Below are 25,335 nucleotides of genomic sequence, written 5' to 3'. Positions count from 1 at the left end.
TAGAGTGGATGTGGAGCGGATGTTTCCTATAGTGGGGCAGTCTAGGAGCAGTGGACACAGATAGGGTGGATGTGGAGAGGATGTTTCTTATAGTGGGGTGTCTAGGACCAGAGGGACACAAATAGAGTGGATGTGGAGCGGATGTTTCCTATAGTGGGGGAGTCTAGGACCAGAGGACACAGATAGAGTGGATGTGGAGCGGATGTTTCCTATAGTGGGGGAGTCTAGGACCAGAGGGCACAGATAGAGTGGATGTGGAGCGGATGTTTCCTATAGTGGGGGAGTCTAGGAGCAGTGGACACAGATAGAGTGGATGTGGAGCGGATGTTTCCTATAGTGGGGGATTCTGGGACCAGAGGGCACAGATAGAGTGGATGTGGAGAAGATGTTTCCTATAGTGGGGGAGTCTAGGACCAGAGGGCACAGATAGAGTGGATGTGGAGAAGATGTTTCCTGTACTGGGGGAGTCTAGGACCAGAGGACACAGATAGAGAGGAAGTGGAGAGGATGTTTCCTATAGTGGGGGAGTCTGAGACCAGAGGAAACAGGTAGAGTGGATGTGGAGAGGTTGTTCCCTATAGTGGTGGAGTCTAGGACCAGAGGACACAGATAGAGTGGATGTGGAGAGGATGTTTCCTGTAGTGGGGGAGTTTAGGACCAGAGGACACAGATGGACTGGATGTGTAGAGGATGTTTCCTATAGTGGGGGAGTCTAGGACCAGAGGGCACAGATAGAGTGGATGTGGAGAAGATGTTTCCTGTAGTGGGGAGTCTAGGACCAGAGGGCACAGATAGACAGGATGTGGAGAGGATGTTTCCTATAGTGGGGGAGTCTTGGACCAGAGGACACAGATAGAGTGGATGTGGAGCGGATGTTTCCTATAGTGGGGGAGTCTAGGAGCAGTGGACACAGATAGAGTGGATGTGGAGAGGATGTTTCTTATAGTGGGGGAGTCTAGGACCAGAGGGACACAAATAGATTGGTGTGGAGCAGATGTTTCCTATAGTGGGGGAGTCTAGGACCAGAGGGGACAGATAGAGTGGATGTGGAGAGGATGTTTCCTATAGTGGGGGAGTCTGGGACCAGAGGGCACAGATAGAGAGGAAGTGGAGAGGATGTTTCCTACAGTGGGGGAGTCTGAGACCAGAGGAAACAGGTAGAGTGGATGTGGAGAGGTTGTTCCCTATAGTGGGCGTGTCTAGGACCAGAGGACACAGATAGAGTGGATGTGGAGAGGATGTTTCCTATATTGGGGGAGTCTAGGACCAGAGGACACAGATGGACTGGATGTGGAGAGGATGTTTCCTATAGTGGGGGAGTCTAGGACCAGAGGGCACAGATAGAGTGGATGTGGAGAAGATGTTTCCTGTAGTGGGGAGTCTAGGACCAGAGGGCACAGATAGACATGATGTGGAGAGGATGTTTCCTATAGTGGGGGAGTCTTGGACCAGAGGACACAGATAGAGTGGATGTGGAGAGGATGTTTCCTATAGTGGGGGAGTCTAGGAGCAGTGGACACAGATAGAGTGGATGTGGAGACGATGTTTCTTATAGTGCGGGAGTCTAGGACCAGAGGGACACAAATAGAGTGGATGTGGAGCGGATGTTTCCTATAGTGGGGGAGTCTAGGACCAGAGGGCACAGATAGAGTGGATGTGGAGAGGATGTTTCCTATAGTGGGGGAGTCTAGGACCAGAGGACACAGATAGAGTGGATGTGGAGAGGATGTTTCCTATAGTGGGGGAGTCTAGGACCAGAGGACACAGATAGACTGGATGTGGAGAGGATGTTTCCTATAGTGGGGGAGTCTAGGACCAGAGGACACAGATAGAGTGGATGTGGAGCGGATGTTTCCTATAGTGGGGGAGTCTAGGAGCAGTGGACACAGATAGAGTGGAAGTGGAGAGGATGTTTCTTATAGTGGGGGAGTCTAGGACCAGAGGGACACAAATAGAGTGGATGTGGAGCGGATGTTTCCTATAGTGGGGGAGTCTAGGACCAGAGGACACAGATAGAGTGGATGTGGATCGGATGTTTCCTATAGTGGGGGAGTCTAGGACCAGAGGGCACAGATAGAGAGATGTGGAGCGGATGTTTCCTATAGTGGGGGAGTCTAGGAGCAGTGGACACAGATAGAGTGGATGTGGAGCGGATGTTTCCTATAGTGGGGGAGTCTAGGACCAGAGGGCACAGATAGAGTGGATGTGGACAGGATGTTTCCTATAGTGGGGGATTCTGGGACCAGAGGGCACAGATAGAGTGGATGTGGAGAAGAAGTTTCCTATAGTGGGGGAGTCTAGGACCAGAGGACACAGATAGAGTGGATGTGGAGAGGTTGTTCCCTATAGTGGGGGAGTCTAGGACCAGAGGACACAGATAGAGAGGATGTTTCCTATAGTGGGGGAGTCTGAGACCAGATGACACAGGTAGAGTGGATGTGGAGAGGTTGTTCCGTATAGTGGGGGAGTCTAGGACCAGAGGACACAGATAGAGTGGATGTGGAGAGGATATTTCCTATAGTGGGGGAGTCTAGAACCCGAGGACACAGATAGACTGGATGTGGAGAGGATGTTTCCTATAGTGGGGGAGTCTAGGACCAGAGGACACAGATAGAGTGGATGTGGAGCGGATGTTTCCTATAGTGGGGGAGTCTAGGAGCAGTGGACACAGATAGAGTGGATGTGGAGAGGATGTTTCTTATAGTGGGGGAGTCTAGGACCAGAGGGACACAAATAGAGTGGATGTGGAGCGGATGTTTCCTATAGTGGGGGAGTCTAGGACCAGAGGGCACAGATAGAGTGGATGTGGAGAGGATGTTTCCTATAGTGGGGGAGACTGGGACCAGAGGGCACAGATAGAGTGGATGTGGAGAAGATGTTTCCTATAGTGGGGGAGTCTAGGACCAGAGGACACAGATAGAGTGGATGTGGAGAGAATGTTTCCTATAGTGCGGGAGTCTAGGACCAGAGGACACAGATAGAGTGGATGTGGAGAGGATGTTTCCTATAGTGGGGGAGTCTAGGACCAGAGGACACAGATAGAGTGGATGTGGAGAGGATGTTTTGTATAGTGGGGGAGTGTAGGACCAGAGGACACAGATAGAGTGGATGTGGAGAGGATGTTTCCTATAGTGGGGGCGGAGTCCAGGAGCAGGGGAAACTGATAGAGAGGATGTGGATAGGATGTTTCCTATAGTGGGGGAGTCTAGGACCAGAGGGCACAGATAGAGTGGATGTGGAGAAGATGTTTCCTGTAGTGGGGAGTCTAGGACCAGAGGACACAGATCGAGTGGATGTGGAGAGGATGTTTCCTATAGAGGGGGAGGAGTCCAGAAGCAGGGGACACAGATAGAGTGGATGTGGAGAGGATGTTTCCTATAGTGGGGGAGTCTAGGACCAGAGGACACAGATAGAGTGGATGTGGAGAGGATGTGTTCCTATGGTGGGGGGGGTCGAGGACCAGAGGACACAGATAGAGTGGATGTGGAGAGGATGTTTCCTATAGTGGGGGTCTAGGACCAGAGGACACAGATAGAGTGGATGTGCATAGGATATTTCCTATAGTGGGTGAGTCTAGGACCAGAGGGCACAGATAGAGTGGATGTGGAGAAGATGTTTCCTATAGTGGGGGAGTCTGAGACCAGAGGACACAGGTAGAGTGGATGTGGAGAGGTTGTTCCCTATAGTGGGGGAGTCTAGGACCAGAGGACACAGATAGAGTGGATGTGGAGAGGATGTTTCCTATAGTGGGGGAGTCTAGGACCAGAGGACACAGATAGACTGGATGTGGAGAGGATGTTTCCTATAGTGGGGGAGTCTAGGACCAGAGGGCACAGATAGAGTGGATGTGGAGAAGATGTTTCCTGTAGTAGGGAGTCTAGGACCAGAGGGCACAGATAGACAGGATGTGGAGAGGATGTTTCCTATAGTGGGGGAGTCTTGGACCAGAGGACACAGATAGAGTGGATGTGGAGCAGATGTTTCCTATAGTGGGGGAGTCTAGGAGCAGTGGACACAGATAGAGTGGATGTGGAGAGGATGTTTCTTATAGTGGGGGAGTCTAGGACCAGAGGGACACAAATAGAGTGGATGTGGAGCGGATGTTTCCTATAGTGGGGGAGTCTAGGACCAGAGGGCACAGATAGAGTGGATGTGGAGAGGATGTTTCCTATAGTGGGGGAGTCTGGGACCAGAGGGCACAGATAGAATGGATGTGGAGAAGATGTTTCCTATAGTGGGGGAGTCTAGGACCAGAGGGCACAGATAGACTGGCTGTGGAGAGGATGTTTCCTATAGTGGGGGGGTCAAGGACAAGAGGACACAGATAGAGTGGATGTGGAGAGGATGTTTCCTATAGTGGGGGAGTCTAGGACCAGAGGACACAGATAGACTGGATGTGGAGAGGATGTTTCCTATAGTGGGGGAGTCTAGGACCAGAGGACACAGATACAGTGGATGTGGAGCGGATGTTTCCTATAGTGGGGGAGTCTAGGAGCAGTGGACACAGATAGAGTGGATGTGGAGAGGATGTTTCTTATAGTGGGGGAGTCTAGGACCAGAGGGACACAAATAGAGTGGATGTGGAGCGGATGTTTCCTATAGTGGGGGAGTCTGGGACCAGAGGGCACAGATAGAGTGGATGTGGAGAAGATGTTTCCTATAGTGGGGGAGTCTAGGACCAGAGGACACAGATAGAGTGGATGTGGAGAGAATGTTTCCTATAGTGCGGGAGTCTAGGACCAGAGGACACAGATAGAGTGGATGTGGAGAGGATGTTTCCTATAGTGGGGGAGTCTAGGACCAGAGGACACAGATAGAGTGGATGTGGAGAGGATGTTTCCTATAGTGGGGGAGTCTAGGACCAGAGGACACAGATAGAGTGGATGTGGAGAGGATGTTTCCTATAGTGGGGGCGGAGTCCAGGAGCAGGGGACACTGATAGAGAGGATGTGGAGAGGATGTTTCCTATAGTGGGGGAGTCTAGGAGCAGAGGGCACAGATAGAGTGGATGTGGAGAAGATGTTTCCTGTAGTGGGGAGTCTAGGACCAGAGGACACAGATAGAGTGGATGTGGAGAGGATGTTTCCTATAGAGGGGGCGGAGTCCAGGAGCAGGGGACACAGATAGAGTGGATGTGGAGAGGATGTTTCCTATAGTGGGGGAGTCTAGGACCAGAGGACACAGATAGAGTGGATGTGGAGAGGATGTGTTCCTATGGTGGGAGTGGTCTAGGACCAGAGGACACAGATAGAGTGGATGTGGAGAGGATGTTTCCTATAGTGGGGGTCTAGGACCAGAGGACACAGATAGAGTGGATGTGGATAGGATATTTCCTATAGTGGGGGAGTCTAGGACCAGAGGGCACAGATAGAGTGGATGTGGAGAAGATGTTTCCTATAGTGGGGGAGTCTGAGACCAGAGGACACAGGTAGAGTGGATGTGGAGAGGTTGTTCCCTATAGTGGGGGAGTCTAGGACCAGAGGACACAGATAGAGTGGATGTGGAGAGGATGTGTCCTATAGTGGGGGAGTCTAGGACCAGAGGACACAGATAGACTGGATGTGGAGAGGATGTTTCCTATAGTGGGGGAGTCTAGGACCAGAGGGCACAGATAGACTGGATGTGGAGAAGATGTTTCCTGTAGTGGGGAGTCTAGGACCAGAGGGCACAGATAGACAGGATGTGGAGAGGATGTTTCCTATAGTGGGGGAGTCTTGGACCAGAGGACACAGATAGAGTGGATGTGGAGCGGATGTTTCCTATAGTGGGGGAGTCTAGGAGCAGTGGACACAGATAGAGTGGATGTGGAGAGGATGTTTCTTATACTGGGGGAGTCTAGGACCAGAGGGACACAAATAGAGTGGATGTGGAGCGGATGTTTCCTATAGTGGGGGAGTCTAGGACCAGAGGGCACAGATAGAGTGGATGTGGAGAGGATGTTTCCTATAGTGGGGGAGTCTGGGACCAGAGGGCACAGATAGAGTGGATGTGGAGAAGATGTTTCCTATAGTGGGGGAGTCTAGGACCAGAGGGCACAGATAGACTGGATGTGGAGAGGATGTTTCCAATAGTGGGGGAGTCTAGGACTAGAGGACACAGATAGAGTGGATGTGGAGAGGATGTTTCCTATAGTGGGGGAGTCTAGGACCAGAGGACACAGATAGACTGGATGTGGAGAGGATGTTTCCTATACTGGGGGAGTCTAGGACCAGAGGACACAGATAGAGTGGATGTGGAGCGGATGATTCCTATAGTGGGGGAGTCTAGGAGCAGTGGACACAGATAGAGTGGATGTGGAGAGGATGTTTCTTATAGTGGGGGAGTCTAGGACCAGAGGGACACAAATAGAGTGGATGTGGAGCGGATGATTCCTATAGTGGGGGAGTCTAGGACCAGAGGGCACAGATAGAGTGGATGTGGAGAGGATGTTTCCTATAGTGGGGGAGTCTGGGACCAGAGGGCACAGATAGAGTGGATGTGGAGAAGATGTTTCCTATAGTGGGGGAGTCTAGGACCAGAGGACACAGATAGAGTGGATGTGGAGAGAATGTTTCCTATAGTGCGTGAGTCTAGGACCAGAGGACACAGATAGAGTGGATGTGGAGAGGATGTTTCCTATAGTGGGGGAGTCTAGGACCAGAGGACACAGATAGAGTGGATGTGGAGAGGATGTTTCCTATAGTGGGGGAGTCTAGGACCAGAGGACACAGATAGAGTGGATGTGGAGAGGATGTTTCCTATAGTGGGGGCGGAGTCCAGGTGCAGGGGACACTGATAGAGAGGATGTGGAGAGCATGTTTCCTATAGTGGGGGAGTCTAGGACCAGAGGGCACAGATAGAGTGGATGTGGAGAAGATGTTTCCTGTAGTGGGGAGTCTAGGACCAGAGGACACATATAGAGTGGATGTGGAGAGGATGTTTCCTATAGAGGGGGCGGAGTCCAGGAGCAGGGGACACAGATAGAGTGGATGTGGAGAGGATGTTTCCTATAGTGGGGGAGTCTAGGACCAGAGGACACAGATAGAGTGGATGTGGAGAGGATGTGTTCCTATGGTGGGGGGGGTCTAGGACCAGAGGACACAGATAGAGTGGATGTGGAGAGGATGTTTCCTATAGTGGGGGTCTAGGACCAGAGGACACAGATAGAGTGGATGTGGATAGGATATTTCCTATAGTGGGGGAGTCTAGGACCAGAGGGCACAGATAGAGTGGATGTGGAGAAGATGTTTCCTATAGTGGGGGAGTCTGAGACCAGAGGACACAGGTAGAGTGGATGTGGAGAAGTTGTTCCCTATAGTGGGGGAGTCTAGGACCAGAGGACACAGATAGAGTGGATGTGGAGAGGATGTTTCCTATAGTGGGGGAGTCTTGGACCAGAGGACACAGATAGAGTGGATGTGGAGCGGATGTTTCCTATAGTGGGGGAGTCTAGGAGCAGTGGACACAGATAGAGTGGATGTGGAGAGGATGTTTCTTATAGTGGGGGAGTCTAGGACCAGAGGGACACAAATAGAGTGGATGTGGAGCGGATGTTTCCTATAGTGGGGGAGTCTAGGACCAGAGGGCACAGATAGAGTGGATGTGGAGAGGATGTTTCCTATAGTGGGGGAGTCTGGGACCAGAGGGCACAGATAGAGTGGATGTGGAGAAGATGTTTCCTATAGTGGGGGAGTCTAGGACCAGAGGGCACAGATAGACTGGATGTGGAGAGGATGTTTCCTATAGTGGGGGAGTCTAGGACCAGAGGACACAGATAGAGTGGATGTGGAGAGGATGTTTCCTATAGTGGGGGAGTCTAGGACCAGAGGACACAGATAGACTGGATGTGGAGAGGATGTTTCCTATAGTGGGGGAGTCTAGGACCAGAGGACACAGATAGAGTGGATGTGGCGCGGATGTTTCCTATAGTGGGGGAGTCTAGGAGCAGTGGACACAGATAGAGTGGATGTGGAGAGGATGTTTCTTATAGTGGGGGAGTCTAGGACCAGAGGGACACAAATAGAGTGGATGTGGAGCGGATGTTTCCTATAGTGGGGGATTCTAGGACCAGAGGACACAGATAGAGTGGATGTGGAGAGAATGTTTCCTATAGTGCGGGAGTCTAGGACCAGAGCACACAGATAGACTGGATGTGGAGAGGATGTTTCCTATAGTGGGGGAGTCTAGGACCAGAGGACACAGATAGAGTGGATGTGGAGCGGATGTTTCCTATAGTGGGGGAGTCTAGGAGCAGTGGACACAGATAGAGTGGATGTGGAGAGGATGTTTCTTATAGTGGGGGAGTCTAGGACCAGAGGGACACAAATAGAGTGGATGTGGAGAGGATGTTTCCTATAGTGGGGGAGTCTGGGACCAGAGGGCACAGATAGAGTGGATGTGGAGAAGATGTTTCCTATAGTGGGGGAGTCTAGGACCAGAGGACACAGATAGAGTGGATGTGGTGAGAATGTTACCTATAGTGCGGGAGTCTAGGACCAGAGGACACATATAGAGTGGATGTGGAGAGGATGTTTCCTATAGTGGGGGAGTCTAGGACCAGAGGACACAGATAGAGTGGATGTGGAGAGGATGTTTCCTATAGTGGGGGAGTCTAGGACCAGAGGACACAGATAGAGTGGATGTGGAGAGGATGTTTCCTATAGTGGGGGCGGAGTCCAGGAGCAGGGGACATGATAGAGAGGATGTGGAGAGGATGTTTCCTATAGTGGGGGAGTCTAGGAGCAGAGGGCACAGATAGAGTGGATGTGGAGAAGATGTTTCCTGTAGTGGGGAGTCTAGGACCAGAGGACACAGATAGAGTGGATGTGGAGAGGATGTTTCCTATAGAGGGGGCGGAGTCCAGGAGCAGGGGACACAGATAGAGTGGATGTGGAGAGGATGTTTCCTATAGTGGGGGAGTCTAGGACCAGAGGACACAGATAGAGTGGATGTGGAGAGGATGTGTTCCTATGGTGGGAGTGGTCTAGGACCAGAGGACACAGATAGAGTGGATGTGGAGAGGATGTTTCCTATAGTGGGGGTCTAGGACCAGAGGACACAGATAGAGTGGATGTGGATAGGATATTTCCTATAGTGGGGGAGTCTAGGACCAGAGGGCACAGATAGAGTGGATGTGGAGAAGATGTTTCCTATAGTGGGGGAGTCTGAGACCAGAGGACACAGGTAGAGTGGATGTGGAGAGGTTGTTCCCTATAGTGGGGGAGTCTAGGACCAGAGGACACAGATAGAGTGGATGTGGAGAGGATGTTTCCTATAGTGGGGGAGTCTAGGACCAGAGGACACAGATAGACTGGATGTGGAGAGGATGTTTCCTATAGTGGGGGAGTCTAGGACCAGAGGGCACAGATAGAGTGGATGTGGAGAAGATGTTTCCTGTAGTGGGGAGTCTAGGACCAGAGGGCACAGATAGACAGGATGTGGAGAGGATGTTTCCTATAGTGGGGGAGTCTTGGACCAGAGGACACAGATAGAGTGGATGTGGAGCGGATGTTTCCTATAGTGGGGGAGTCTAGGAGCAGTGGACACAGATAGAGTGGATGTGGAGAGGATGTTTCTTATACTGGGGGAGTCTAGGACCAGAGGGACACAAATAGAGTGGATGTGGAGCGGATGTTTCCTATAGTGGGGGAGTCTAGGACTAGAGGGCACAGATAGAGTGGATGTGGAGAGGATGTTTCCTATAGTGGGGGAGTCTGGGACCAGAGGGCACAGATAGAGTGGATGTGGAGAAGATGTTTCCTATAGTGGGGGAGTCTAGGACCAGAGGGCACAGATAGACTGGATGTGGAGAGGATGTTTCCTATAGTGGGGGAGTCTAGGACCAGAGGACACAGATAGAGTGGATGTGGAGAGGATGTTTCCTATAGTGGGGGAGTCTAGGACCAGAGGACACAGATAGACTGGATGTGGAGAGGATGTTTCCTATACTGGGCGAGTCTAGGACCAGAGGACACAGATAGAGTGGATGTGGAGCAGATGATTCCTATAGTGGGGGAGTCTAGGAGCAGTGGACACAGATAGAGTGGATGTGGAGAGGATGTTTCTTATAGTGGGGGAGTCTAGGACCAGAGGGACACAAATAGAGTGGATGTGGAGCGGATGTTTCCTATAGTGGGGGAGTCTAGGACCAGAGGGCACAGATAGAGTGGATGTGGAGAGGATGTTTCCTATAGTGGGGGAGTCTGGGACCAGAGGGCACAGATAGAGTGGATGTGGAGAAGATGTTTCCTATAGTGGGGGAGTCTAGGACCAGAGGACACAGATAGAGTGGATGTGGAGAGAATGTTTCCTATAGTGCGGGAGTCTAGAACCAGAGGACACAGATAGAGTGGATGTGGAGAGGATGTTTCCTATAGTGGGGGAGTCTAGGACCAGAGGACACAGATAGAGTGGATGTGGAGAGGATGTTTCCTATAGTGAGGGAGTCTAGGACCAGAGGACACAGATAGAGTGGATGTGGAGAGGATGTTTCCTATAGTGGGGGCGGAGTCCAGGAGCAGGGGACACTGATAGAGAGGATGTGGAGAGCATGTTTCCTATAGTGGGGGAGTCTAGGACCAGAGGGCACAGATAGAGTGGATGTGGAGAAGATGTTTCCTGTAGTCGGGAGTCTAGGACCAGAGGACACAGATAGAGTGGATGTGGAGAGGATGTTTCCTATAGAGGGGGCGGAGTCCAGGAGCAGGGGACACAGATAGAGTGGATGTGGAGAGGATGTTTCCTATAGTGGGGGAGTCTAGGACCAGAGGACACAGATAGAGTGGATGTGGAGAAGATGTGTTCCTATGGTGGGGGGGGTCTAGGACCAGAGGACACAGATAGAGTGGATGTGGAGAGGATGTTTCCTATAGTGGGGGTCTAGGACCAGAGGACACAGATAGAGTGGATGTGGATAGGATATTTCCTATAGTGGGGGAGTCTAGGACCAGAGGGCACAGATAGAGTGGATGTGGAGAAGATGTTTCCTATAGTGGGGGAGTCTGAGACCAGAGGACACAGGTAGAGTGGATGTGGAGAGGTTGTTCCCTATAGTGGGGGAGTCTAGGACCAGAGGACACAGATAGAGTGGATGTGGAGAGGATGTTTCCTATAGTGGGGGAGTCTAGGACCAGAGGGCACAGATAGAGTGGATGTGGAGAAGATGTTTCCTGTAGTGGGGAGTCTAGGACCAGAGGACACAGATAGAGTGGATGTGGAGAGGATGTTTCCTATAGAGGGGGCGGAGTCCAGGAGCAGGGGACACAGATAGAGTGGATGTGGAGAGGATGTTTCCTATAGTGGGGGAGTCTAGGACCAGAGGACACAGATAGAGTGGATGTGGAGAGGATGTGTTCCTATGGTGGGAGTGGTCTAGGACCAGAGGACACAGATAGAGTGGATGTGGAGAGGATGTTTCCTATAGTGGGGGTCTAGGACCAGAGGACACAGATAGAGTGGATGTGGATAGGATATTTCCTATAGTCGGGGAGTCTAGGACCAGAGGGCACAGATAGAGTGGATGTGGAGAAGATGTTTCCTATAGTGGGGGAGTCTGAGACCAGAGGACACAGGTAGAGTGGATGTGGAGAGGTTGTTCCCTATAGTGGGGGAGTCTAGGACCAGAGGACACAGATAGAGTGGATGTGGAGAGGATGTTTCCTATAGTGGGGGAGTCTAGGACCAGAGGACACAGATAGACTGGATGTGGAGAGGATGTTTCCTATAGTGGGGGAGTCTAGGACCAGAGGGCACAGATAGAGTGGATGTGGAGAAGATGTTTCCTGTAGTGGGGAGTCTAGGACCAGAGGGCACAGATAGACAGGATGTGGAGAGGATGTTTCCTATAGTGGGGGAGTCTTGGACCAGAGGACACAGATAGAGTGGATGTGGAGCGGATGTTTCCTATAGTGGGGGAGTCTAGGAGCAGTGGACACAGATAGAGTGGATGTGGAGAGGATGTTTCTTATACTGGGGGAGTCTAGGACCAGAGGGACACAAATAGAGTGGATGTGGAGCGGATGTTTCCTATAGTGGGGGAGTCTAGGACCAGAGGGCACAGATAGAGTGGATGTGGAGAGGATGTTTCCTATAGTGGGGGAGTCTGGGACCAGAGGGCACAGATAGAGTGGATGTGGAGAAGATGTTTCCTATAGTGGGGGAGTCTAGGACCAGAGGGCACAGATAGACTGGATGTGGAGAGGATGTTTCCTATAGTGGGGGAGTCTAGGACCAGAGGACACAGATAGAGTGGATGTGGAGAGGATGTTTCCTATAGTGGGGGAGTCTAGGACCAGAGGACACAGATAGACTGGATGTGGAGAGGATGTTTCCTATACTGGGCGAGTCTAGGACCAGAGGACACAGATAGAGTGGATGTGGAGCAGATGATTCCTATAGTGGGGGAGTCTAGGAGCAGTGGACACAGATAGAGTGGATGTGGAGAGGATGTTTCTTATAGTGGGGGAGTCTAGGACCAGAGGGACACAAATAGAGTGGATGTGGAGCGGATGTTTCCTATAGTGGGGGAGTCTAGGACCAGAGGGCACAGATAGAGTGGATGTGGAGAGGATGTTTCCTATAGTGGGGGAGTCTGGGACCAGAGGGCACAGATAGAGTGGATGTGGAGAAGATGTTTCCTATAGTGGGGGAGTCTAGGACCAGAGGACACAGATAGAGTGGATGTGGAGAGAATGTTTCCTATAGTGCGGGAGTCTAGAACCAGAGGACACAGATAGAGTGGATGTGGAGAGGATGTTTCCTATAGTGGGGGAGTCTAGGACCAGAGGACACAGATAGAGTGGATGTGGAGAGGATGTTTCCTATAGTGGGGGAGTCTAGGACCAGAGGACACAGATAGAGTGGATGTGGAGAGGATGTTTCCTATAGTGGGGGCGGAGTCCAGGAGCAGGGGACACTGATAGAGAGGATGTGGAGAGCATGTTTCCTATAGTGGGGGAGTCTAGGACCAGAGGGCACAGATAGAGTGGATGTGGAGAAGATGTTTCCTGTAGTGGGGAGTCTAGGACCAGAGGACACAGATAGAGTGGATGTGGAGAGGATGTTTCCTATAGAGGGGGCGGAGTCCAGGAGCAGGGGACACAGATAGAGTGGATGTGGAGAGGATGTTTCCTATAGTGGGGGAGTCTAGGACCAGAGGACACAGATAGAGTGGATGTGGAGAGGATGTGTTCCTATGGTGGGGGGGGTCTAGGACCAGAGGACACAGATAGAGTGGATGTGGAGAGGATGATTCCTATAGTGGGGGTCTAGGACCAGAGGACACAGATAGAGTGGATGTGGATAGGATATTTCCTATAGTGGGGGAGTCTAGGACCAGAGGGCACAGATAGAGTGGATGTGGAGAAGATGTTTCCTATAGTGGGGGAGTCTGAGACCAGAGGACACAGGTAGAGTGGATGTGGAGAGGTTGTTCCCTATAGTGGGGGAGTCTAGGACCAGAGGACACAGATAGAGTGGATGTGGAGAGGATGTTTCCTATAGTGGGGGAGTCTAGGACCAGAGGGCACAGATAGAGTGGATGTGGAGAAGATGTTTCCTGTAGTGGGGAGTCTAGGACCAGAGGGCACAGATAGACAGGATGTGGAGAGGATGTTTCCTATAGTGGGGGAGTCTTGGACCAGAGGACACAGATAGAGTGGATGTGGAGCGGATGTTTCCTATAGTGGGGGAGTCTAGGAGCAGTGGACACAGATAGAGTGGATGTGGAGAGGATGTTTCTTATAGTGGGGGAGTCTAGGACCAGAGGGACACAAATAGAGTGGATGTGGAGCGGATGTTTCCTATAGTGGGGGAGTCTAGGACCAGAGGGCACAGATAGAGTGGATGTGGAGAGGATGTTTCCTATAGTGGGGGAGTCTGGGACCAGAGGGCACAGATAGAGTGGATGTGGAGAAGATGTTTCCTGTAGTGGGGGAGTCTAGGACCAGAGGGCACAGATAGACTGGATGTGGAGAGGATGTTTCCTATAGTGGGGGAGTCTAGGACCAGAGGACACAGATAGAGTGGATGTGGAGAGGATGTTTCCTATAGTGGGGGAGTCTAGGACCAGAGGACACAGATAGCCTGGATGTGGAGAGGATGTTTCCTATAGTGGGGGAGTCTAGGACCAGAGGACACAGATAAGAGTGGATGTGGCGCGGATGTTTCCTATAGTGGGGGAGTCTTGGACCAGAGGACACAGATAGAGTGGATGTGGAGCGGATGTTTCCTATAGTGGGGGAGTCTAGGAGCAGTGGACACAGATAGAGTGGATGGGGAGAGGATGTTTCTTATAGTGGGGGAGTCTAGGACCAGAGGGACACAAATAGAGTGGATGTGGAGCGGATGTTTCCTATAGTGGGGGAGTCTAGGAGCAGTGGACACAGATAGAGTGGATGTGGAGCGGATGTTTCCTATAGTGGGGGAGTCTAGGACCAGAGGGCACAGATAGAGTGGATGTGGAGAGGATGTTTCCTATAGTGGGGGATTCTGGGACCAGAGGGCACAGAAAGAGTGGATGTGGAGAAGATGTTTCCTATAGTGGGGGAGTCCAGGACCAGAGGACACAGATAGAGTGGATGTGGAGAGGTTGCTCCCTATAGTGGGGGAGTCTAGGACCAGAGGACACAGATAGAGAGGATGTTTCCTATAGTGGGGGAGTCTGAGACCAGAGGACACAGGTAGAGTGGATGTGGAGAGGTTGTTCCGTATAGTGGGGGAGTCTAGGACCAGAGGACACAGATAGAGTGGATGTGGAGAGGATGTTTCCTATAGTGGGGGAGTCTGGGACCAGAGGGCACAGATAGAGTGGATGTGGAGAAGATGTTTCCTATAGTGGGGGAGTCTAGGACCAGAGGGCACAGATAGACTGGATGTGGAGAGGATGTTTCCTATAGTGGGGGAGTCTAGGACCAGAGGACACAGATAGAGTGGATGTGGAGAGGATGTTTCCTATAGTGGGGGAGTCTAGGACCAGAGGACACAGATAGACTGGATGTGGAGAGGATGTTTCCTATACTGGGCGAGTCTAGGACCAGAGGACACAGATAGAGTGGATGTGGAGCAGATGATTCCTATAGTGGGGGAGTCTAGGAGCAGTGGACACAGATAGAGTGGATGTGGAGAGGATGTTTCTTATAGTGGGGGAGTCTAGGACCAGAGGGACACAAATAGAGTGGATGTGGAGCGGATGTTTCCTATAGTGGGGGAGTCTAGGACCAGAGGGCACAGATAGAGTGGATGTGGAGAGGATGTTTCCTATAGTGGGGGAGTCTGGGACCAGAGGGCACAGATAGAGTGGATGTGGAGAAGATGTTTCCTATAGTGGGGGAGTCTAGGACCAGAGGACACAGATAGAGTGGATGTGGAGAGAATGTTTCCTGTAGTGCGGGAGTCTAGAACCAGAGGACACAGATAGAGTGGATGTGGAGAGGATGTTTCCTATAGTGGGGGAGTCTAGGACCAGAGGACACAGATAGAGTGGATGTGGAGAGGATGTTTCCTATAGTGAGGGAGTCTAGGACCAGAGGACACAGATAGAGTGGATGTGGAGAGGATGTTTCCTATAGTGGGGGCGGAGTCCAGGAGCAGGGGACACTGATAGAGAGGATGTGGAGAGCATGTTTCCTATAGTGGGGGAGTCTAGGACCAGAGGGCACAGATAGAGTGGATGTGGAGAAGATGTTTCCTGTAGTCGGGAGTCTAGGACCAGAGGACACAGATAGAGTGGATGTGGAGAGGATGTTTCCTATAGAGGGGGCGGAGTCCAGGAGCAGGGGACACAGATAGAGTGGATGTGGAGAGGATGTTTCCTATAGTGGGGGAGTCTAGGACCAGAGGACACAGATAGAGTGGATGTGGAGAGGATGTGTTCCTATGGTGGGGGGGGGTCTAGGACCAGAGGACACAGATAGAGTGGATGTGGAGAGGATGTTTCCTATAGTGGGGGTCTAGGACCAGAGGACACAGATAGAGTGGATGTGGATAGGATATTTCCTATAGTGGGGGAGTCTAGGACCAGAGGGCACAGATAGAGTGGATGTGGAGAAGATGTTTCCTGTAGTGGGGGAGTCTGAGACCAGAGGACACAGGTAGAGTGGATGTGGAGAGGTTGTTCCCTATAGTGGGGGAGTCTAGGACCAGAGGACACAGATAGAGTGGATGTGGAGAGGATGTTTCCTATAGTGGGGGAGTCTAGGACCAGAGGGCACAGATAGAGTGGATGTGGAGAAGATGTTTCCTGTAGTGGGGAGTCTAGGACCAGAGGACACAGATAGAGTGGATGTGGAGAGGATGTTTCCTATAGAGGGGGCGGAGTCCAGGAGCAGGGGACACAGATAGAGTGGATGTGGAGAGGATGTTTCCTATAGTGGGGGAGTCTAGGACCAGAGGACACAGATAGAGTGGACGTGGAGAGGATGTGTTCCTATGGTGGGAGTGGTCTAGGACCAGAGGACACAGATAGAGTGGATGTGGAGAGGATGTTTCCTATAGTGGGGGTCTAGGACCAGAGGACACAGATAGAGTGGATGTGGATAGGATATTTCCTATAGTGGGGGAGTCTAGGACCAGAGGGCACAGATAGAGTGGATGTGGAGAAGATGTTTCCTATAGTGGGGGAGTCTGAGACCAGAGGACACAGGTAGAGTGGATGTGGAGAGGTTGTTCCCTATAGTGGGGGAGTCTAGGACCAGAGGACACAGATAGAGTGGATGTGGAGAGGATGTTTCCTATAGTGGGGGAGTCTAGGACCAGAGGACACAGATAGACTGGATGTGGAGAGGATGTTTCCTATAGTGGGGGAGTCTAGGACCAGAGGGCACAGATAGAGTGGATGTGGAGAAGATGTTTCCTGTAGTGGGGAGTCTAGGACCAGAGGGCACAGATAGACAGGATGTGGAGAGGATGTTTCCTATAGTGGGGGAGTCTTGGACCAGAGGACACAGATAGAGTGGATGTGGAGCGGATGTTTCCTATAGTGGGGGAGTCTAGGAGCAGTGGACACAGATAGAGTGGATGTGGAGAGGATGTTTCTTATACTGGGGGAGTCTAGGACCAGAGGGACACAAATAGAGTGGATGTGGAGCGGATGTTTCCTATAGTGGGGGAGTCTAGGACCAGAGGGCACAGATAGAGTGGATGTGGAGAGGATGTTTCCTATAGTGGGGGAGTCTGGGACCAGAGGGCACAGATAGAGTGGATGTGGAGAAGATGTTTCCTATAGTGGGGGAGTCTAGGACCAGAGGGCACAGATAGACTGGATGTGGAGAGGATGTTTCCTATAGTGGGGGAGTCTAGGACCAGAGGACACAGATAGAGTGGATGTGGAGAGGATGTTTCCTATAGTGGGGGAGTCTAGGACCAGAGGACACAGATAGACTGGATGTGGAGAGGATGTTTCCTATACTGGGCGAGTCTAGGACCAGAGGACACAGATAGAGTGGATGTGGAGCAGATGATTCCTATAGTGGGGGAGTCTAGGAGCAGTGGACACAGATAGAGTGGATGTGGAGAGGATGTTTCTTATAGTGGGGGAGTCTAGGACCAGAGGGACACAAATAGAGTGGATGTGGAGCGGATGTTTCCTATAGTGGGGGAGTCTAGGACCAGAGGGCACAGATAGAGTGGATGTGGAGAGGATGTTTCCTATAGTGGGGGAGTCTGGGACCAGAGGGCACAGATAGAGTGGATGTGGAGAAGATGTTTCCTATAGTGGGGGAGTCTAGGACCAGAGGACACAGATAGAGTGGATGTGGAGAGAATGTTTCCTATAGTGCGGGAGTCTAGAACCAGAGGACACAGATAGAGTGGATGTGGAGAGGATGTTTCCTATAGTGGGGGAGTCTAGGACCAGAGGACACAGATAGAGTGGATGTGGAGAGGATGTTTCCTATAGTGGGGGAGTCTAGGACCAGAGGACACAGATAGAGTGGATGTGGAGAGGATGTTTCCTATAGTGGGGGCGGAGTCCAGGAGCAGGGGACACTGATAGAGAGGATGTGGAGAGCATGTTTCCTATAGTGGGGGAGTCTAGGACCAGAGGGCACAGATAGAGTGGATGTGGAGAAGATGTTTCCTGTAGTGGGGAGTCTAGGACCAGAGGACACAGATAGAGTGGATGTGGAGAGGATGTTTCCTATAGAGGGGGCGGAGTCCAGGAGCAGGGGACACAGATAGAGTGGATGTGGAGAGGATGTTTCCTATAGTGGGGGAGTCTAGGACCAGAGGACACAGATAGAGTGGATGTGGAGAGGATGTGTTCCTATGGTGGGGGGGGTCTAGGACCAGAGGACACAGATAGAGTGGATGTGGAGAGGATGATTCCTATAGTGGGGGTCTAGGACCAGAGGACACAGATAGAGTGGATGTGGATAGGATATTTCCTATAGTGGGGGAGTCTAGGACCAGAGGGCACAGATAGAGTGGATGTGGAGAAGATGTTTCCTATAGTGGGGGAGTCTGAGACCAGAGGACACAGGTAGAGTGGATGTGGAGAGGTTGTTCCCTATAGTGGGGGAGTCTAGGACCAGAGGACACAGATAGAGTGGATGTGGAGAGGATGTTTCCTATAGTGGGGGAGTCTAGGACCAGAGGGCACAGATAGAGTGGATGTGGAGAAGATGTTTCCTGTAGTGGGGAGTCTAGGACCAGAGGGCACAGATAGACAGGATGTGGAGAGGATGTTTCCTATAGTGGGGGAGTCTTGGACCAGAGGACACAGATAGAGTGGATGTGGAGCGGATGTTTCCTATAGTGGGGGAGTCTAGGAGCAGTGGACACAGATAGAGTGGATGTGGAGAGGATGTTTCTTATAGTGGGGGAGTCTAGGACCAGAGGGACACAAATAGAGTGGATGTGGAGCGGATGTTTCCTATAGTGGGGGAGTCTAGGACCAGAGGGCACAGATAGAGTGGATGTGGAGAGGATGTTTCCTATAGTGGGGGAGTCTGGGACCAGAGGGCACAGATAGAGTGGATGTGGAGAAGATGTTTCCTGTAGTGGGGGAGTCTAGGACCAGAGGGCACAGATAGACTGGATGTGGAGAGGATGTTTCCTATAGTGGGGGAGTCTAGGACCAGAGGACACAGATAGAGTGGATGTGGAGAGGATGTTTCCTATAGTGGGGGAGTCTAGGACCAGAGGACACAGATAGCCTGGATGTGGAGAGGATGTTTCCTATAGTGGGGGAGTCTAGGACCAGAGGACACAGATAAGAGTGGATGTGGCGCGGATGTTTCCTATAGTGGGGGAGTCTTGGACCAGAGGACACAGATAGAGTGGATGTGGAGCGGATGTTTCCTATAGTGGGGGAGTCTAGGAGCAGTGGACACAGATAGAGTGGATGTGGAGAGGATGTTTCTTATAGTGGGGGAGTCTAGGACCAGAGGGACACAAATAGAGTGGATGTGGAGCGGATGTTTCCTATAGTGGGGGAGTCTAGGAGCAGTGGACACAGATAGAGTGGATGTGGAGCGGATGTTTCCTATAGTGGGGGAGTCTAGGACCAGAGGGCACAGATAGAGTGGATGTGGAGAGGATGTTTCCTATAGTGGGGGATTCTGGGACCAGAGGGCACAGATAGAGTGGATGTGGAGAAGATGTTTCCTATAGTGGGGGAGTCCAGGACCAGAGGACACAGATAGAGTGGATGTGGAGAGGTTGTTCCCTATAGTGGGGGAGTCTAGGACCAGAGGACACAGATAGAGAGGATGTTTCCTATAGTGGGGGTGTCTGAGACCAGAGGACACAGGTAGAGTGGAAGTGGAGAGGTTGTTCCGTATAGTGGGGGAGTCTAGGACCAGAGGACACAGATAGAGTGGATGTGGAGAGGATATTTCCTATAGTGGGGGAGTCTAGAACCAGAGGACACAGATAGACTGGATGTGGAGAGGATGTTTCCTATAGTGGGGGAGTCTAGGACCAGAGGACACAGATAGAGTGGATGTGGAGCGGATGTTTCCTATAGTGGGGGAGTCTAGGAGCAGTGGACACAGATAGAGTGGATGTGGAGAGGATGTTTCCTATAGTGGGGGAGTCTAGGAGCAGAGGACACAGGTAGAGTGGATGTGGAGAGGATGTTTCCTATAGTGGGGGAGTCTAGGACCAGAGGGCACAGATAGAGTGGATGTGGAGAAGATGTTTCCTATAGTGGGGGAGTCTGGGACCAGAGGGCACAGATAGAGTGGATGTGGAGAAGATGTTTCCTGTAGTGGGGGAGTCTAGGACCAGAGGGCACAGATAGACTGGATGTGGAGAGGATGTTTCCTATAGTGGGGGAGTCTAGGACCAGAGGACACAGATAGAGTGGATGTGGAGAGGATGTTTCCTATAGTGGGGGAGTCTAGGACCAGAGGACACAGATAGACTGGATGTGGAGAGGATGTTTCCTATAGTGGGGGAGTCTAGGACCAGAGGACACAGATAAGAGTGGATGTGGCGCGGATGTTTCCTATAGTGGGGGAGTCTAGGAGCAGTGGACACAGATAGAGTGGATGTGGAGAGGATGTTTCTTATAGTGGGGGAGTCTAGGACCAGAGGGACACAAATAGAGTGGATGTGGAGCGGATGTTTCCTATAGTGGGGGATTCTAGGACCAGAGGACACAGATAGAGTGGATGTGGAGAGAATGTTTCCTATAGTGCGGGAGTCTAGGACCAGAGGACACAGATAGAGTGGATGTGGAGAGGATGTTTCCTATATTGGGGGAGTCTAGGACCAGAGGACACAGATAGAGTGGATGTGGAGCGGATGTTTCCTATAGTGGGGGAGTCTGAGACCAGAGGACACAGGTAGAGTGGATGTGGAGAGGATGTTTCCTATAGTGGGGGAGTCTAGGACCAGAGGGCACAGATAGAGTGGATGTGGAGAAGATGTTTCCTGTAGTGGGGAGTCTAGGACCAGAGGGCACAGATAGACAGGATGTGGAGAGGATGTTTCCTATAGTGGGGGAGTCTTGGACCAGAGGACACAGATAGAGTGGATGTGGAGCGGATGTTTCCTATAGTGGGGGAGTCTAGGAGCAGAGGACACAGGTAGAGTGGATGTGGAGAGGATCTTTCCTATAGTGGGGGAGTCTAGGACCAGAGGACACAGATAGAGTGGATGTGGAGAAGATGTTTCCTGTAGTGGGGAGTCTAGGTCCAGAGGGCACAGATAGACAGGATGTGGAGAGGATGTTTCCTATAGTGGGGGAGTCTTGGACCAGAGGACACAGATAGAGTGGATGTGGAGCGGATGTTTCCTATAGTGGGGGAGTCTAGGAGCAGTGGACACAGATAGAGTGGATGTGGAGAGGATGTTTCTTATAGTGGGGGAGTCTAGGACCAGAGGGACACAAATAGAGTGGATGTGGAGCGGATGTTTCCTATAGTGGGGGAGTCTAGGACCAGAGGGCACAGACAGAGTGGATGTGGAGAGGATGTTTCCTATAGTGGGGGAGTCTGGGACCAGAGGGCACAGATAGAGTGGATGTGGAGAAGATGTTTCCTATAGTGGGGGAGTCTAGGACCAGAGGGCACAGATAGACTGGATGTGGAGAGGATGTTTCCTATAGTGGGGGAGTCTAGGACCAGAGGACACAGATAGAGTGGATGTGGAGAGAATGTTTCCTATAGTGGGGGAGTCTAGGACCAGAGGACACAGATAGACTGGATGTGGAGAGGATGTTTCCTATAGTGGGGGAGTCTAGGACCAGAGGACACAGATAGAGTGGATGTGGAGCGGATGTTTCCTATAGTGGGGGAGTCTAGGAGCAGTGGACACAGATAGAGTGGATGTGGAGAGGATGTTTCTTATAGTGGGGGAGTCTAGGACCAGAGGGACACAAATAGAGTGGATGTGGAGCGGATGTTTCCTATAGTGGGGGAGTCTAGGACCAGAGGACACAGATAGAGTGGATGTGGAGCGGATGTTTCCTATAGTGGGGGAGTCTAGGACCAGAGGGCACAGACAGAGTGGATGTGGAGCGGATGTTTCCTATAGTGGGGGAGTCTAGGAGCAGTGGACACAGATAGAGTGGATGTGGAGCGGATGTTTCCTATAGTGGGGGAGTCTAGGACCAGAGGGCACAGATAGAGTGGATGTGGAGAGGATGTTTCCTATAGTGGGGGATTTCGGGACCAGAGGGCACAGATAGAGTGGATGTGGAGAAGATGTTTCCTATAGTGGGGGAGTCCAGGACCAGAGGACACAGATAGAGTGGATGTGGAGAGGTTGTTCCCTATAGTGGGGGAGTCTAGGACCAGAGGACACAGATAGAGAGGATGTTTCCTATAGTGGGGGAGTCTGAGACCAGAGGACACAGGTAGAGTGGATGTGGAGAGGTTGTTCCGTACAGTGGGGGAGTCTAGGACCAGAGGACACAGATAGAGTGGATGTGGAGAGGATATTTCCTATAGTGGGGGAGTCTAGAACCAGAGGACACAGATAGACTGGATGTGGAGAGGATGTTTCCTATAGTGGGGGAGTCTAGGACCAGAGGACACAGATAGAGTGGATGTGGAGCGGATGTTTCCTATAGTGGGGGAGTCTAGGACCAGAGGACACAGATAGAGTGGATGTGGAGAAGATGTTTCCTGTAGTGGGGAGTCTAGGTCCAGAGGGCACAGATAGACAGGATGTGGAGAGGATGTTTCCTATAGTGGGGGAGTCTTGGACCAGAGGACACAGATAGAGTGGATGTGGAGCGGATGTTTCCTATAGTGGGGGAGTCTAGGAGCAGTGGACACAGATAGAGTGGATGTGGAGAGGATGTTTCTTATAGTGGGGGAGTCTAGGACCAGAGGGACACAAATAGAGTGGATGTGGAGCGGATGTTTCCTATAGTGGGGGAGTCTAGGACCAGAGGGCACAGACAGAGTGGATGTGGAGAGGATGTTTCCTATAGTGGGGGAGTCTGGGACCAGAGGGCACAGATAGAGTGGATGTGGAGAAGATGTTTCCTATAGTGGGGGAGTCTAGGACCAGAGGGCACAGATAGACTGGATGTGGAGAGGATGTTTCCTATAGTGGGGGAGTCTAGGACCAGAGGACACAGATAGAGTGGATGTGGAGAGAATGTTTCCTATAGTGGGGGAGTCTAGGACCAGAGGACACAGATAGACTGGATGTGGAGAGGATGTTTCCTATAGTGGGGGAGTCTAGGACCAGAGGACACAGATAGAGTGGATGTGGAGCGGATGTTTCCTATAGTGGGGGAGTCTAGGAGCAGTGGACACAGATAGAGTGGATGTGGAGAGGATGTTTCTTATAGTGGGGGAGTCTAGGACCAGAGGGACACAAATAGAGTGGATGTGGAGCGGATGTTTCCTATAGTGGGGGAGTCTAGGACCAGAGGACACAGATAGAGTGGATGTGGAGCGGATGTTTCCTATAGTGGGGGAGTCTAGGACCAGAGGGCACAGACAGAGTGGATGTGGAGCGGATGTTTCCTATAGTGGGGGAGTCTAGGAGCAGTGGACACAGATAGAGTGGATGTGGAGCGGATGTTTCCTATAGTGGGGGAGTCTAGGACCAGAGGGCACAGATAGAGTGGATGTGGAGAGGATGTTTCCTATAGTGGGGGATTTCGGGACCAGAGGGCACAGATAGAGTGGATGTGGAGAAGATGTTTCCTATAGTGGGGGAGTCCAGGACCAGAGGACACAGATAGAGTGGATGTGGAGAGGTTGTTCCCTATAGTGGGGGAGTCTAGGACCAGAGGACACAGATAGAGAGGATGTTTCCTATAGTGGGGGAGTCTGAGACCAGAGGACACAGGTAGAGTGGATGTGGAGAGGTTGTTCCGTACAGTGGGGGAGTCTAGGACCAGAGGACACAGATAGAGTGGATGTGGAGAGGATATTTCCTATAGTGGGGGAGTCTAGAACCAGAGGACACAGATAGACTGGATGTGGAGAGGATGTTTCCTATAGTGGGGGAGTCTAGGACCAGAGGACACAGATAGAGTGGATGTGGAGCGGATGTTTCCTATAGTGGGGGAGTCTAGGAGCAGTGGACACAGATAGAGTGGATGTGGAGAGGATGTTTCCTATAGTGGGGGAGTCTAGGAGCAGAGGACACAGGTAGAGTGGATGTGGAGAGGATGTTTCCTATAGTGGGGGAGTCTAGGACCAGAGGGCACAGATAGAGTGGATGTGGAGAAGATGTTTCCTATAGTGGGGGAGTCTAGGAGCAGTGGACACAGATAGAGTGGATGTGGAGAGGATGTTTCCTATAGTGGGGGAGTCTAGGACCAGAGGACACAGATAGAGTGGATGTGGAGAGGATGTTTCCTATAGTGGGGGAGTCTAGGACCAGAGGACACAGATAGACTGGATGTGGAGAGGATGTTTCCTATAGTGGGGGAGTCTAGGACCAGAGGACACAGATAGAGTGGATGTGGCGCGGATGTTTCCTATAGTGGGGGAGTCTAGGAGCAGTGGACACAGATAGAGTGGATGTGGAGAGGATGTTTCTTATAGTGGGGGAGTCTAGGACCAGAGGGACACAAATAGAGTGGATGTGGAGCGGATGTTTCCTATAGTGGGGGATTCTAGGACCAGAGGACACAGATAGAGTGGATGTGGAGAGAATGTTTCCTATAGTGCGGGAGTCTAGGACCAGAGGACACAGATAGAGTGGATGTGTAGAGGATGTTTCCTATACTGGGGGAGTCTAGGACCAGAGGACACAGATAGAGTGGATGTGGAGCGGATGTTTCCTATAGTGGGGGAGTCTGAGACCAGAGGACACAGGTAGAGTGGATGTGGAGAGGATGTTTCCTATAGTGGGGGAGTCTAGGACCAGAGGGCACAGATAGAGTGGATGTGGAGAAGATGTTTCCTGTAGTGGGGAGTCTAGGACCAGAGGGCACAGATAGACAGGATGTGGAGAGGATGTTTCCTATAGTGGGGGAGTCTTGGACCAGAGGACACAGATAGAGTGGATGTGGAGCGGATGTTTCCTATAGTGGGGGAGTCTAGGAGCAGAGGACACAGGTAGAGTGGATGTGGAGAGGATGTTTCCTATAGTGGGGGAGTCTAGGACCAGAGGGCACAGATAGAGTGGATGTGGAGAAGATGTTTCCTGTAGTGGGGAGTCTAGGACCAGAGGGCACAGATAGACAGGATGTGGAGAGGATGTTTCCTATAGTGGGGGAGTCTTGGACCAGAGGACACAGATAGAGTGGATGTGGAGAGGTTGTTCCCTATAGTGGGGGAGTCTAGGACCAGAGGGCAGAGATAGAGTGGATGTGGAGAAAATATTCCTGTAGTGGGGAGTCTAGGACCAGAGGGCACAGATAGACAGGATGTGGAGAGGATGTTTCCTATAGTGGGGGAGTCTTGGACCAGAGGACACAGATAGAGTGGATGTGGAGCG

Source organism: Hypanus sabinus (genome assembly GCF_030144855.1).
Source record: "Hypanus sabinus isolate sHypSab1 chromosome X1 unlocalized genomic scaffold, sHypSab1.hap1 SUPER_X1_unloc_6, whole genome shotgun sequence".
NCBI classification, from domain to species: Eukaryota; Metazoa; Chordata; class Chondrichthyes; order Myliobatiformes; family Dasyatidae; genus Hypanus; species Hypanus sabinus.
Note: the sequence above shows the minus strand (reverse complement) of the source record.